Source organism: Staurois parvus, unplaced genomic scaffold (genome assembly GCF_062004578.1).
Source record: "Staurois parvus isolate SC_StPar_1 unplaced genomic scaffold, SC_StPar_1.0 ptg000634l, whole genome shotgun sequence".
NCBI lineage: Eukaryota > Metazoa > Chordata > Amphibia > Anura > Ranidae > Staurois > Staurois parvus.
In genome coordinates this window covers 1,548,582-1,563,671 of record NW_028318430.1, presented here as the reverse complement: position 1 = coordinate 1,563,671, position 15,090 = coordinate 1,548,582, and the positions used below count along the sequence as shown (strand labels likewise).

At 41.7% G+C, this 15,090-nt stretch overlaps 1 protein-coding gene across 4 annotated transcripts in view; it reads right to left on the bottom strand.

Annotated features, from left to right (window-relative positions):
• The window catches only part of TMEM131 (transmembrane protein 131), a 278,778-nt gene that overhangs the window by 256,777 nt on the left and 6,911 nt on the right, over positions 1 to 15,090 (bottom strand). The window lies entirely within an intron of this gene.

Genomic DNA, 15,090 nt, shown 5'->3' with positions numbered 1-15,090 from the left:
GAGATTGACATCACCTGGTCTTCCCAGACGATGATTGGGAACAATCCATGACACTGGCAGGTCTCAGCTTTGCAAAGGGGGCAGTGCATGCTATAAATTCTGCAGGGTGCCCAAACTTTTGCAGACGCCATTTGTTTGTTTTCTGTTATTTTGAAAGTGTAAATGATGGAAATAAAATCTAACTTTTGTTGACATATTATAAGAATGTCTAATCTGTAATTTGATGCCTTGGAGATTTTTCCATCTTTCCTTGGCTTCTTTATGCACATTAATACAAATTTTTAGCTGGGGTGCCAAACTTTCAATCCCCACTGATATATATATATATATATATATATATATATATATATATATATATATATATATATATATATATATATATATATATATATATATATATATATACACACATACACACACACACATATACAGTCAGGTCCATAAATATTGGGACATCGACACACCACCACAATGGATTTGAAATAAAATTAACAAGATGTGCTTTAAATGCAGACTGTCAGCTTTAATTTGAGAGTATTTACATCCAAATCAGGTGAACTGTGCAGGAATTACAACAGTTTGCATATGTGCCTCCCACTTGTTAAGGGACCAAAAGTAATGGGACAATTGGCTTCTCAGCTGTTCCATGGCCAGGTGTGTGTTATTCCCTCATTATCCCAATTACAATTAGCAGATAAAAGGTCCAGAGTTTATTTCAAGTGTGCTATTTGCATTTGGAATCTGTTGCTGTCAACTCTCAGGATGAGATCCAAAGAGCTGTCACTATCAGTGAAGCAAGCCATCATTAGGCTGAAAAAACAAAACAAACCCATCAGAGAGATAGCAAAAACATTAGGCGTGGCCAAAACAACTGTTTGGAACATTCTTAAAAAGAAGGAACGCACCGGTGAGCTCAGCAACACCAAAAGACCCGGAAGACCACGGAAAACAACTGTGGTGGATGACCTAAGAATTCTTTCCCTGGTGAAGAAAACACCCTTCACAACAGTTGGCCAGATCAAGAACACTCTCCAGGAGGTAGGTGTATGTGTGTCAAAGTCAACAATCAAGAGAAGACTTCACCAGAGTGAATACAGAGGGTTCACCACAAGATGTAAACCATTGGTGAGCCTCAAAAACAGGAAGGCCAGATTAGAGTTTGCCAAATGACGTCTAAAAAAGCCTTCACAGTTCTGGAACAACATCCTATGGACAGATGAGACCAAGATCTACTTGTACCAGAGTGATGGGAACAGAAGAGTATGGAGAAGGAAAGGAACTGCTCATGATCAAAAGCATACCACCTCATCAGTGAAGCATGGTGGTGGTAGTGTCATGGCGTGGGCATGTATGGCTGCCAATGGAACTGGTTCTTTTGTATTTATTGATGATGTGACTGCTGACAAAAGCAGCAGGATGAATTCTGAAGTGTTTTGGGCAATATTATCTGCTCATATTCAGCCAAATGCTTCAGAACTCATTGGACGCCGCTTCACAGTGCAGATGGACAATGACCCAAAGCATACTTTAAAAGCAACCAAAGAGTTTTTTAAGGGAAAGAAGTGGAATGTTATGCAATGGCCATGTTAATCACCTGACCTGAATCCGATTGAGCATGCATTTGACTTGCTGAAGACAAAACTGAAGGGAAAATGCCCCAAGAACAAGCAGGAACTGAAGACAGTTGCAGTAGAGGCCTGGCAGAGCATCACCAGGGATGAAACCCAGCGTCTGGTGATGTCTATGCGTTCCAGACTTCAGGCTGTAATTGACTGCAAATGATTTGCAACCAAGTATTAAAAAGTGAAAGTTTGATTTATGATTCTTTTTCTGTCCCATTACTTTTGGCCCCTTAACAAGTGGGAGGCACATATGCAAACTGTTGTAATTCCTACACCGTTCACCTGATTTGGATGTAAATACCGTCAAATTAAAGCTGACAGTCTGCAGTTAAAGCACATCTTGTTCGTTTCATTTCAAATCCACTGTGGTGGTGTATAGAGCCAAAAATGTTAGAATTGTGTCGATGTCCCAATATTTATGGACCTGACTGTACATACACCACTATGTATAATGAACCCTATAAGAACCGAACAGGAGTGAATTCTTAAAGAGCAACTTGTGCTGTGTCCAAAAAAACAAAACAAAAAAAAAAAAAAAAAAAAATTACTAAATGTCACCAGTTTTGCTACAGTCTCCCATCAGGTAATCTTTTCTAATGAGAATCACCATGCCTTGTTCTTTGCTGTCTGTGTGTAGAGGTGACCAACTTGGCAATTTGGTAGAGTCAGGGTTTTGCTTCCTTGTGCCAGAGTTGCCCTGTGATGATTGGTGGGGTGGTTATCAAGAAGCAGAAAGAACATTAGAAAAAGATCAGATCTTGCAAGCATGGAGGCCAAGTCCTGAGAAATGGCCACGGTGTGTTCTTAGTGTGGTCAGTTCTTAATAGGAAAGCAGAGGGACTAACAGGAACACCAGGGATTTCACAAAAAAGGAAGCAATGTAAAGAGAAAAGGATACTTTGAATACAAATACATGGTACAGCAGGTACATATCAGGAATATGAAATGTTGGGTTTACATATCTGGCTTCCACTCGCCCAATGATTAAAATTCAAAATACTAACAACTTACAAAGCCATCCACAACTCTGCCCCCAGCTACATCACCAACCTGGTCTCAAAACATCAACCAAACAGGTCTCTTCGAACCTCCCAAGACCTTCTGCTCTAGTTCATGTGTCACCTCCTCCCATGCTCGCCTCCAGGACTTCTCCCATCCTATGGAACTCCCTACCCCAATCTGTCCAGCTGTCTCCTAACCTATCCACCTTTAGACGATCCCTGAAAACCTCTTTAAAAGAAACCTATCCTGCTTCTACCTAGCAAACCACCATTTATTTCCTCCATCAGCTCATCCCCCCACAGCTATTACCTTTTGTATCACTCAACCATTCCTCCTAGATTGTAAGCTCTAACAAGCAGGGCCCTCTGTTTCCTCTTGTACCAAATTGTATTGTAACTGTAATGTCTACCTTCATTTTGTAATGCACTGCGCAAACTGTTGGCGCGATATAAATACTGTATAATAATATTCTTTAGAACCCAACTCTAAACACAACACACGTACACACATAGTCTAAGAAAGAGCTCTTCCTTCAGAGCCTGTTCACACGGGACCGTGCACATTCCCATGCGACTTCTAAAAACACTAAATCACACAGTACTGCAGCGCCATGCACCCACATTTAGATCGCAAGGGAAGTTTGTTCTATACACAGAACACATTTTTCCAGCACCATGTTCTGGTGTGAGCCAGCCCTCAGAGAGAAACCTGTAGGAATCTGCAATAATGTTTCTAAAAATCCTTGCGATGTACATTGATCACCTAGAGGGGATTTTTTTCTTCTTCCCCCTCTCAATAAAAGTGGAGTTATTTTAAAATTCTCATTAAGTCGGGGGGGTTGCAGAAGAGGCTGTATTACACACCTGAAACCCCACTCCTGCAAGGTTCCTGGGATCTGTGCGACCTATGCTCTTCAGCCACTTCTTCAACCCCTGGAGTTGGCACGCATGGCAAATTGGGTTTTTAATCTGGTCACAAACATCAATTATGCTTCAATGTATCGATCTATCAGATATTTCAGGAGTGAAGTGTTTTCTGTTGACCTGCTACACATCTATTTGCAGTTTAGTTTGGTTTCTTTTTTTAAATTAAATCCATATACAATTTTAGTTAGAACAGAATTATGGCAATTAAAACAGCAATAGAATGATTGATTATTTTTTTTGCATGCTGTAAAAGACTGAATTAAATTATATTTAACCAGTTTCCAACCGCAGGTAGCCGAATGATGGCTAAACTGCAGCCGGCCAGTTCTGGGAGGGCGTCATATGACGTCCTCCCAGAATGAGCTCTCCTGTGCGCCCCTGGGGGGCGCACCCTGCGATCTCCATGATCGTTGTGTCCTTTGGACACAGCTGATCACGTGATGTGGTAAAAGGTCAATCACATCGGTCCAGTTCCGCCCACCTGTGCCCAGCAGTGCAGCCACCTGTGCCGCCCAGCAGTGCCTCCCACCTGTGCCCAGCAGTGCCTCCCACCTGTGCCCAGCAGTGCCTCCCAGCAGTGCTGCCAGACAGTGCCACCAGGCAGTGCCCAGCAGTTGCGCCAGTCAATGCCTAACAGTGCAGCCAGTCAATACCTAGTAGTGATGCCAGTCAGTGCCGCCTATCCGTGCCGCCTCAGTGCTGCCTATCAGTGCCCATCAGTGCTGCCTCATTAACGCACATCAGTTAAGGAGAAAAATTACCTGTTTGCAAAATTTAATAGAAAATAAACTTTTGTTTTTTTAATTTTTTGCACTTTTTTTGTTTATAGCGCAAAAAGTAAAAACACCCAGGGACGAGTAAATACCACCAGAAGCTTTATTTGTGAGAAAAAAAATGATAAAAAATTCCATATGGGTACAATCTTGCATGACCACGCAATTGTCAAAGTGTGGCAGCGCTGAAAGCTGAAAATTGGCCTGGTAAAGAAGGGGGTAGAAGTGCCTGGTAGGCAAGTGGTTGTAAACCCTTACATATACCTAGCGAAGTGACTAACCTCAGGTGTTACACAGATTAAACAAATCCTCCTACATAAGTTGGTCGGTTTATCTGTAGTCTTCTCTACATCCAAAGTAGAGAATGTACACAGCATTTCTCTGTTCCAAAGGGTAGGGACCTGATGTCACACAATGCACAGCATAGGGCAGGAAGCGGAGTGTAATCTGAGACCTGAGTGGAGGAAAAGGACACCACCCCCTTTACACAGTTACATATGCACAGCTCAGGCTGTCAACTGCCTGTTGTGTGCTGGGGGGGGGGGGGGGGGGGGAACGGGGATGCCTCCTGGGTTTGCTTAATATTATCAGACTGTCAGCAGCGACTAATGCAGATAACAGAGGAATGACAGAGCAGTCAGAAAAAAAATCACACTAAAATGGCTTGATGAAGATTAGGGAAAAATCTTTCAAGGAATAGCCTTTTTAGTTTGGAAGAATATGCTGGGGATGAGCAGCGCTAAGTTCAGAGAAAAGACTTCATGGCTTCATCCAATGAGCCCACAGTGGCTAGCATGTGGCAGAAAGGTGAAAAATTTAAATTTTCAAAATTCTGCCAGTTCAAAATCTTTAGCAGCCTTGTTAAAAAGTCAACATCCCCTTTGCTTTCTGCAAATGGAAGTACACTAGGCGGTTCAGGTTGTAACACCTGAAGTTCATCAGGGGGTTGAGAGAAACAAGAGTGTTTATGGGTATTAATATAAATCAGACAGTGGCAGAGAATTCTGATTTTAACCGGAGAGGCCAAATGTAGCATGTCTGTGAAGACCTTGCTCGGGAACTGCTATCAACGTGAAAAGAATAAGGAGATTCCTCAGGGCCTGCAGCAGAACCCTCAGTTTGTCCAATGTGCTTCCAAGCACCTGTACTCCGCCACTGTTAAGTAAGGCTCCTTTGCTGTGGGGTACTCTTGGAATGGATGTGAGCTGAGTGGAATCAGCACGTCTGATATCACAATAACTCAGGCGCTAATAGATTCGGTTAAAATTCAGTTAGGCGGGGAAATGATTTTAGTAATGCTTAGTCTGTATATGCAGTAAAGTTAAACTCACCATGGAACCTAAGGGATTAATCCTCCACATTGTGTAAAAAGGCTGTTTGATCTGGTCTTCTCTGATTTTCCCTTCTTCCACAGTCCCCAATCCATCTGCTGATAGAACAGAGCCTTGGGGGCAAGCTGCACATGGTCAGTTTGGTGTGTATTGCTAAAGAGTTTTATTTTCCTTCTTGGGAGAGTGCATGTGGTCAGCACAGGGCCAATTAGTGCTGTCCAGACAGAGGGTCAGGGGTCCTACAGCCTCATAGGACGATAAGGGGAAAATGAAAACTCCTCCAACCTTTTACCAGTGCTCTGCTGGACACTGATAGAAGCCACAAGACTGCTCTAACTGATATTGAGAAAAGGTATTTAGCAGTATGTATTTACTAAAATAATTGCATTTCCATGTTCTGTGTACTTTGGGAGACCAGGTACAGTGAATGCTGGGTTCTGGGTTTAGTAACATTTTAAAATGTTCAACTGACAGAAGCAACCAAAATAAGCACCAGCTTTATACTTTGTCTACATGGATATAATGTGAACAAGCTAGTCAAAGTTTTTACATCAGTTTGGAGTTAAAATTGTTTTTCTGCATTTACATTGACTTGTATGGGAGGAAGAAAAATTCGGTCACATACAGCAGAACAGGATATGAATTACTAAATTCAAAAGCACAGCAACATGGCTGAAGGCTGACCCATCAGATCCAGTTCAAAACAGTACTCCAAACCGCTACACAAATGCAAGTAATAAATAACTGAGGTACTCCTTCAAAAAGGAGGCTATATTTAACAGCTTTCACATACACATGAAGATCATGTTAAGTTAGATGTCAGAATGAAGTTTTGCTAAAAATAGGTGCCTTGGAATAATGTGGGTAGTTCCATTTAATAACAATGATAAACAGGAACCATCTAGTTTGGTTTATACCAACAATATTATTTGTGAAAGAAGAAAAATGAAAGATGATGAAACCCCACTAGTTGTTTGAGGCAAGAACTTGTGTTGAGGTCTCACTTGCAGCTTAACCTCCCTTGCAGCTGGCTCAGGCTCTCAGTGGCTTGCTGCCGCTCCAGACTCTGGGGTGCATCCTGACTTAAAAGTTGGGATCTTTCCCCAGCCTGGACTGGCTGAATGACTTCAGCCCGCTGTCAGCTGAAATTGGGTCATAGAACTGCACTCCTGTTATCCACAGGAGAAGTACAGCCAAAGGGAGCTTTGGCTGTACTTCTCCTTTAATTGTATTTGAGGCCGTTTATTCTCCTAGAACTCGCTCTCTTTCGTAGACCTGAAAACAAATGCCATTAAAATACATGTAAAAAAACACACTTTCACACTAGTGGACAAATACATGGTTCCTTTATAGTGACAAACATGGCAAAGAAGCTCATTTTGCATAGTCTGTATAGTTTTCCAATGAGCTCTGATGAGGATATTGAAGTTAACATACAGCAAAAAGCTCTAGTTACAGGAGTTCTTGGAAAGCAGTGTTTAAAGAGCTCACATGATATCTGGGCATATCATTCACAGTCACAGTGAAAGGCGAAAGACATATATTCAAGTCTTGAACATATTAGCACATTACAAGGCTTTTTGTCTTTGTATGAGGTGGGCTTTTGTACTGCATATTTGACTAGTAGATATTGTATCTTGTAGAATATACAGATTGCAAGGTGTATGGCTAGCCTAAAGGGTTACTCTGGCCAGAACTTATGATGTATATTGCAAAAAGGTATCCTGCCCTTCCCAGCTGTTCTATTCAGGATTTACGGGCACAATTTTAGACCTTCGTTCTAATGGAGAAATTGTTTGACACCAAAGAAAATGTATGAAGAACACTACACACTGTGCCATACTGTTAAAGTATGAGGAATATCACTTTTTTCATTGCTAGGGTCTAAAAGACCCTGCATGTCCCCCCTGAATGTAATGCAGAGCACATTGCACCACATTACATTCTTTCCTGGCCTCGATGGCAGGGCATATGTCATGGGAACACGGAAGTGGCATCACTTCCAGGTCAGGACAAGAAGGGGAGGGGAGCAGATGTGTCAGTTCTCTTTCCTCCCCTATAACCGCCAGCAGCCACCGAACTGGTGTCGGGCCCGCAGATGGGCAAGCAGAGCCCGGTACATATAGCAGGCGGGGGTGGGGGTGGAGAGGCTGTGTGGAAGCAATCGGGCGAATACTTCCACCTGACACGTAAGCTCTGCTGCTTACCCGCAGCAGGGCTAAAGGCAACAAAAAACTACCTGCCCGGCGCAAGTGTTCTAATCCCTCTCCACTCTATCCAAAAAAAGTCTTTAGTTATAATTTAAGGAGTTGATTCATGAAGAAACTACAAATTTACATTACAAGCTTGAAACAATTTTAAGGTGTGCTTGTTTCAGTGGCACTTCCACTACATAGTTTTGGTGAATATAAAAAGGAGTAGGTAGATATGAGGGAGATTGAACAAGCAGATTGTCTAATTTTTAAGCCAAACTCCAATCTTACTTTTATTTTGTACACACTGTAAAGGAATGGCCACTTATTCAAACCATCAAGGCATATTCAGTTTTTGCACAACTCCTCCCTAGGACCAAGCTAGTGCTTGAAATCAGGGCTGAGGGTTCTTTAGCGTATTACTAAGGCAGGGTGCTGTGATGTTTTCAGGAAAATATGCACAGCACCCTGCTGATCCCTCCCAGCAGCTATGATCTACCTGCATTGCAAAGCACAGAACCCCAGTGATTGTCACTGGGTCTAAAATAAGGTATGTGCTGAAAATATTAATTTTATATTTTCTTAAAATGTGTGATAAACAGTTGTGAAAGTATGATGTGCCATAAAACCTTGCAGCTGCTATCATTTTATTGTGCATGGCTTCTGCTTTCAGAATATAACGCTGTGGGGGTAAGTAATTGTATAGACAAAAAAGATTTTTAAAGTGTGTAAAAATTAAAAAAAACTGCTCTAGAGCAGAAATTATTAAATACAATATTCTGAACCTCTAAAGTGTAGTGGTGTATTTACCAGGAGTGTAAACTTCAGGTGAGAGCCTAGTCAGGCAACTGGTGACCACTAAAAGTAATACCAAAAAAAAAAAAAAAAAAATGATATGCATAGCCTGCATTTAGAGCTTGATTTTCTATAAACCCTACATATTTTGCTAGACAGCTATTTGTAGTTCTCTGAGGGCTTGTTTTGTACTATCAGACTTATGCAGTGTGAGGAATTTTAAGCATAGTATATATTCACATGCATTTTATCTAAAAGCATATAACTGCCAGTCATTTTTCTTTACAGCTGAAGTTTAACCTTGTTTTATTTTGCATTCCCTGTTTCTTCCTTTACTCCCTCAGAAAAATGTTTAAATAAAAAAAAAAAACTTTTCTTTTAATGCAGATACACAGAATAAAATACCTACATGAAGAGGAACTTCAACTTTCAGTATGACATTGACACAAAGCATACATCCAAATCAAAGGAATGGCTTCACCAGAAGATTAAAGATTCCCTCCACCTAAGATTTCAGTTTGTTGTCCAACTGAGTTGTACAGTTTATAGGTTACATTAAAAAAGGTGGAAAGTTCTGAACTGAGCCAGAAGTTCTGCCCCCAGTGCAGCCCTCCGAGACACTTCACAAGTCAAAGAGGACTGCGGCCCATTTACAAAGCACATCAAGCTTTGTGCATGCGCAGAAAGAAACTGGCTGTGAAGCTGCAAGGCTTCACAGCATGTTTGCCTTAGTCAAAATGGCAGCGCCAGTACTAGACTGCCCATTGAAGAATTGCCTTGGGGTAAGGACACTGCGGGATCAGGCAAATGCCCCTAATATTAAAAGTCAGCAGCTACAGTATTTCTAACTGCTGAACTGTTGTTTTGGTGGGTGGACGGGGGGGGGGGGGGGGGGGGGGTGTTACAGAGCTCCACTTTAAATGTAAATAGTACCTCCAGAGAGTGAAGGGTTAAAGAGCTTAATTAGTTAAAGAAAATCTATAATCACAGCACAAACTTTCCTTGTATAACATGTAATAGTGACACAACAAGCCTACTTAAATAATCTTTGTTCATGTTGTGAATGCTGCCTCTTTCCACAACTTCCTGGGCTCCCTTCATGCTTTTCAGCTTTTTTTTTTTTTTTTTTTTATTTCATTTCAGGTACTTTTATAGCGCTGTCAATTTATGCAGCACTTTACATTTATATTGTACATTCACATCAGTCCCTAACCCTCAAGGGGTGTACAATCTAAGGTCCCTAACTCACATTCATATATACACATATTAGGGCCAATATAGACAGGATCCAATTAACCTACCAGCAGGTCTTTTGAGTGTGGGAGGAAACCCACGCAGGCAAAAAAGGGAGAACATGCAAACTCCATGCAGGTGGTGCTGTGGTTGGGATTCGAACCAAGGACCCTAGTACAGCCAGGCGGAAGTGCTAACCATTTAGCAACTGTGCTGCCCATTCCTTTAGTTTAGGCAGGTTCTGTGAAATGCACACAGTAGTGTCTACTCAAAAGTGCACAGTGAATACTTATCACTGTCTTTAAGGAATTAAATGTGTAGGATTATTCAAAAAGTACATTTTCAAACTTTAAGATTGTTTAGACTAAATTAAAAAACAATGTGGAAATAAGTATATAATTTTCAATTTTGACCATAGATACACTTAAAGAGGCACCTGCCAACTTGCAGCAATCTTTGAAATCTTCCCCTTTACCAACAAGCCATTCGTGCCTTATTGCAAGGTATTGCCTTTTTATTTTATTTTTTTTCTTTTTGTGGTGGCCAATAAAAACAAATATGTAAACATATGTTTTTAGAAACAGCACCTAGAGTCATGCAAACATGCACCTTGAAATCTGTCTTGCCGCCTGAAAGTAGATACTAACGTCAACAGCAACTGGAGACACTGTTTCACTTTCAGAAGATTATCAACTTGGCAGTTTGTACTTTGAAAGCCTCAGGCTGTAATAGGCAAAACAGGCTAACTTAAAATGATACTAAAAGGTTCCCTTTTTATTTATAAAAAAAAAAAAAAAAAACACAACACAAAAATGGCTTTGTACAGAGCAGTCCTAATCCTCCTCTTCTTGGGTCCCCCAAATGGCTTTGCACAGAGCAGTCCTGATCCTCCTCTTCTTGGGTCCCCCATCGGTGCTTCTAGCCCCTCCCCCCTACTGAGCGCCCCCAAAGTAAGCTGCTTGCTCTCGTGCAGGCTCCAAAGTTGATTTTGTGTGTATATGGGACAAAGCGTAGCTTGGTCCCACCCCCCACTTCCTGTCATTGACATCAACAAGAGCCATTGGCTCCCACTGCTGTGTCCCAGCAACTGAGGAGGGAGAGAACCAGGAGAGCCACTTCTCTCATACACAGCGCTGAATCGTGATCAGGCTTAAGTATTGGAAAGGGAGGGGACTGAGGAGGGAGTTGCACACTAAAGGCTTTTTACCTTCATGCATAGAAAAAATATGCATAGTAAAAAAAAAAAAAAAAAAACTTTCAGGCTATGCAACCTCTTTAAGGGTACCTGCACATGTAAAACATGCCATACATGCATGTACAGGTAAACGCAGATGCAAGGACGCATTTGCACAAATACAGGGACGTACAGCTAGTAACTTCTAATGATAGGCTGTACACCCCATCTGTGGCTCAGATGAGTTTTTTTTTTGTTTTTACACTAGTCATAGTACTAAATGCCCATATACTTCCATGAGCATTTGGCCTAAATCTGGACTTCAGGAAAACAAATAACACAGATGAAATACATATTGGAGAGCTGTTTTACCTGGCAAAGGATTTGTATTTCTGTCCACCCTGTTCTGGAGGTTTACACAAGCCTACCACATAGCACTGCCCTGTCTAGAAGGGGGACCGGAGCTTTCTCTGCTGCAGTTTTACTTTTTACTTCCAGGCTCCCACACTGCACCGGGGACAGTGAAGGGATAAGCAGCACATAAATTAATGTCTCTGCTTTCTCCTCCTGCCAGCATGCTCCTTGCACTGCATAAAACCTGACTTATTGCTTGAGCTATTTTCTAATCCTTTCTAAACAAAATAAAAATAAGTCCATTTAAAGGTGTAGTAATGATTACAGTGCTGCATTCATTTCTGCCCTTTATATCTGCCTGGAGTTAATCTTTAAGCCAAAACAACTATCAGTCCCAACAGCACCTAATCCCACATTAGCTTTCAGTTATAATAAAAAGACAGTTGACAAGAGAGAGAGAAAAAAAAAAAAAAAAAAAACACACACACGACTGTTTTTTGATGTGCATTATAAAAAGGTCTTTAGAAAGGAATAGCAATGCATATTCAAGCATCAAAAATGCACTGAAATGCAAGGACATAAGTGTGAACCCAGCCTCAATCTTCAATGGTTAGTAGAGGAAGTGAGTTGTATGCAGCAAACATTCACAGCACTAAGGCTAGGTTCACATCTGTGCGGGTGGTGCTGCTGCAGATCCACACAAAAATACATGCAGCCGCACCAACCGTACAGAGGAATGCGGAACTGCGGGCAGGTCCCATTAATTCTAATGACACACCACCTGCACTTGAAATTGCAACCGTACTAGAAACCAAGGTTCACGTGCAGGCTGCATTTTCGAATGAAGTGCAGGGACTTCTTCCCTGTGTGTCCTGGGGCACAGGAGTCCATTCAAATGAATGGGCTCTCATGCCCACGCAAAACGTGACCAGCACGGCTGCAGATATGTGAACCGGGGGTAACACCAAATGAGCCTCTTTTCAGGTGTCCATTTAAAGGGTATTTTTTGCACATAAAATCAAGATGTCTAGATTTACAAGGTCGTTTTAATTATACAATTTGTAAAAATCTGAAACTCACATTGAAATCTTAAAAACACTGCACTCAACGATCTTCAAAATATATTGACATTTTCTAAATGATTGCAAAGCTCTCCGATTGGACAAGGAGGAAAGGTGTGGCAGTGACATCATGCTCTCCACCTTGTCTAATCAGACTGCTTTGTATTCATTGAGCAAAAAGCAAAACATTCTCTGAAAGGCATCCATGCTGGAGCGACCAACCCCCCAAGTCCACAATGCTGCAGGGCAGCTGCTCGGCAGGGGCTCCAACTTCCACTTCTGATCACTTAGGTGATCGTAGCAGAAGTGGGAGGGGGGGGGGATGGGGCCTTAAAGTGAAACTTTCTTCTGGGTGGAGCTCTGCTTTAACCAATGTAACTATGTGAAACATATGCAATAATTAATATACACACACACAGCCAACCTTACAGGGACTCCCAAATAAACATTGCTTACTATGCTTCTGTTATGAATGAACACCGTGAGTGATCGCTACCAAGTACTCATTGTGTTCATTTAGGAAAGGAAGGGGCTGGTAAATGTGGCATATTTACTGAACCCTTCCCGCACTCTCCTTCCTGAAGGATCCTACTGAGTGCTTGCAGCTGCTGGTGGGAAGTACAAGAGGGAATCTGGCAGCACTGTGAAAGTGGGGGAAATGTATGGTACACAGGGAGGGTGATCAGTGTGGCGCAGGAGGGGGAAGTTCAATTACTGGAACAGATCCCCTGTATGGCTCCACCTAAGGTAAGGGGGGGGGGGAAAGAGTCATACAGGGAATTGATTCCAGTGATTGCAACTCCCACCTGCTGATCACCATCCTTGCCACATCTAATTCACCCACCTTCCTAGGCCCTGTACAGGAGCATTGGTGGTACCTCCTTAGCCATGGCCCAACAGGCAATACAAGTATCGGTTTTCAGAATAAATATTCATGCGAATATTCGTTTGAAAATTCTTTGTACATTCAATGAATGTTGTTCAAAAATTTCACTTGCTTGTATTTAAATTTTAAAATGAATGTAATTTCTGAATGAAAACCACATACACTGCCTGAAAATTCCCTTTATCAAGAAAAGCTTTCTACTCTGCTCCTTTGAATTTTCCCATCACTATGGTTAAAAATGAACATCGATTTGATCCCACTAATGATTAGAAAACCGAACACTCAAAAAAAAAAAAAAAAAAAAAAAAAAAAAAAAAAAAGGGGGGGGGGGGGAGGGAGGTCTCTGTACTAAGCAATTTTAGTGCAGCAATCTCCTCTGTTGGGCTGCTGTGTTCTGACAGGGGCACTGCCCCCCCACCAGAACACACTGATCAGCATTCACAACCACTAGCTGCCAACACTGATCAGCTGCTGCTGGCTTTCCAGTATGCCCATTCAATAAAAGCCAGTCAGACCAGCATCTGTCGGACAGGCTGCTGGACACACGGGCTAAATGTCGGCCAATTTCTGTTGAACCCGCTGATATTTGGCCCGTGTGCAACAGCCTTAAGTGACTGAAAACGCAGCTGGTAGCTATCCAGCTACCAGCCAATGACAAGGGAATCTGTCATGCATAATATAGTACTGTCTTAATTTACAAATCAGTTTTTTAAGTCTTTTAAATTGTTTTTTTCTTTCAATAAAAATTTTGATCACGGTTTGATGATATGTAAATGATTCAACCTTTAATAGTACGTACATCTCCTGTCTTTTATTCTCAGAGTGGATTAGCCATTTTGCTCCCTAACCATTTAGTTGGCTATTATCATTGCATATAGATATTCAAGAAAAAAAATTGTCTTTTAAACTTTACATAACTAAATTACACACCAAACCTTTTTTTGAAAATTTTATCTGATCGGCCAACGAATGGATTATGAAAATAATAGTTAATTGCAGCCCTGTTCAGAACATTGCATGTACAGTTGTAGTACAAAGTTGGAATGTGCATGTGGAAAGGACGTCTATGGGATTCATGGAGACACAGGAGGAACACATGGAATTGGGAATGTGTAAGCACGGCTGAGGGAAAATAGTTTCAAAAGTAAACAGAGGAGGAAATTTACTGAAAAAGCAACTATTACATGAAAGTTATATTATCTAGGGGTGCACCGAAAACACCCCTATCAGTCGTTGGGCGATATGAAAATAAACACAGATACAGGTGCCGAAAAAACCCCGCCCACTCACCGCTTCCCGCCCAACGATGACTCTCGCCGCCACCAGCCAGCGCTTGGTAGTTCTCAGCCTTACCTGAGAAACCACCGAACAATCCCAGCACTCGGCATAGAGATAATAGGAGGAAAAAAATAATGGAGGACCGGAGCAATGTCACTTCCAATTCCGGCGCCTTGTAAGCAAGGCTTTTTTTTCCTTTAAAAGCAGATCAATGTTTTACATTGTAGAGATGTGGGGTCTTCTTGACCCCACATCTCTCCATACAGACCTGTCACTAATTATTTCTATCACAGGGGATGCATGCATTCCTCGTGACAGGGATAAAACTAATTAAAAAATTTTTTTACTTTTAAAAAAAAAAACAAAAACAAAAAAAAACCCCACAGTTTAAAGTGCTCCCGTCCCCCATGCTCGCATGTAGTGGTGGACACATATGTAGGCCATGCCCACATATGTAAACTGT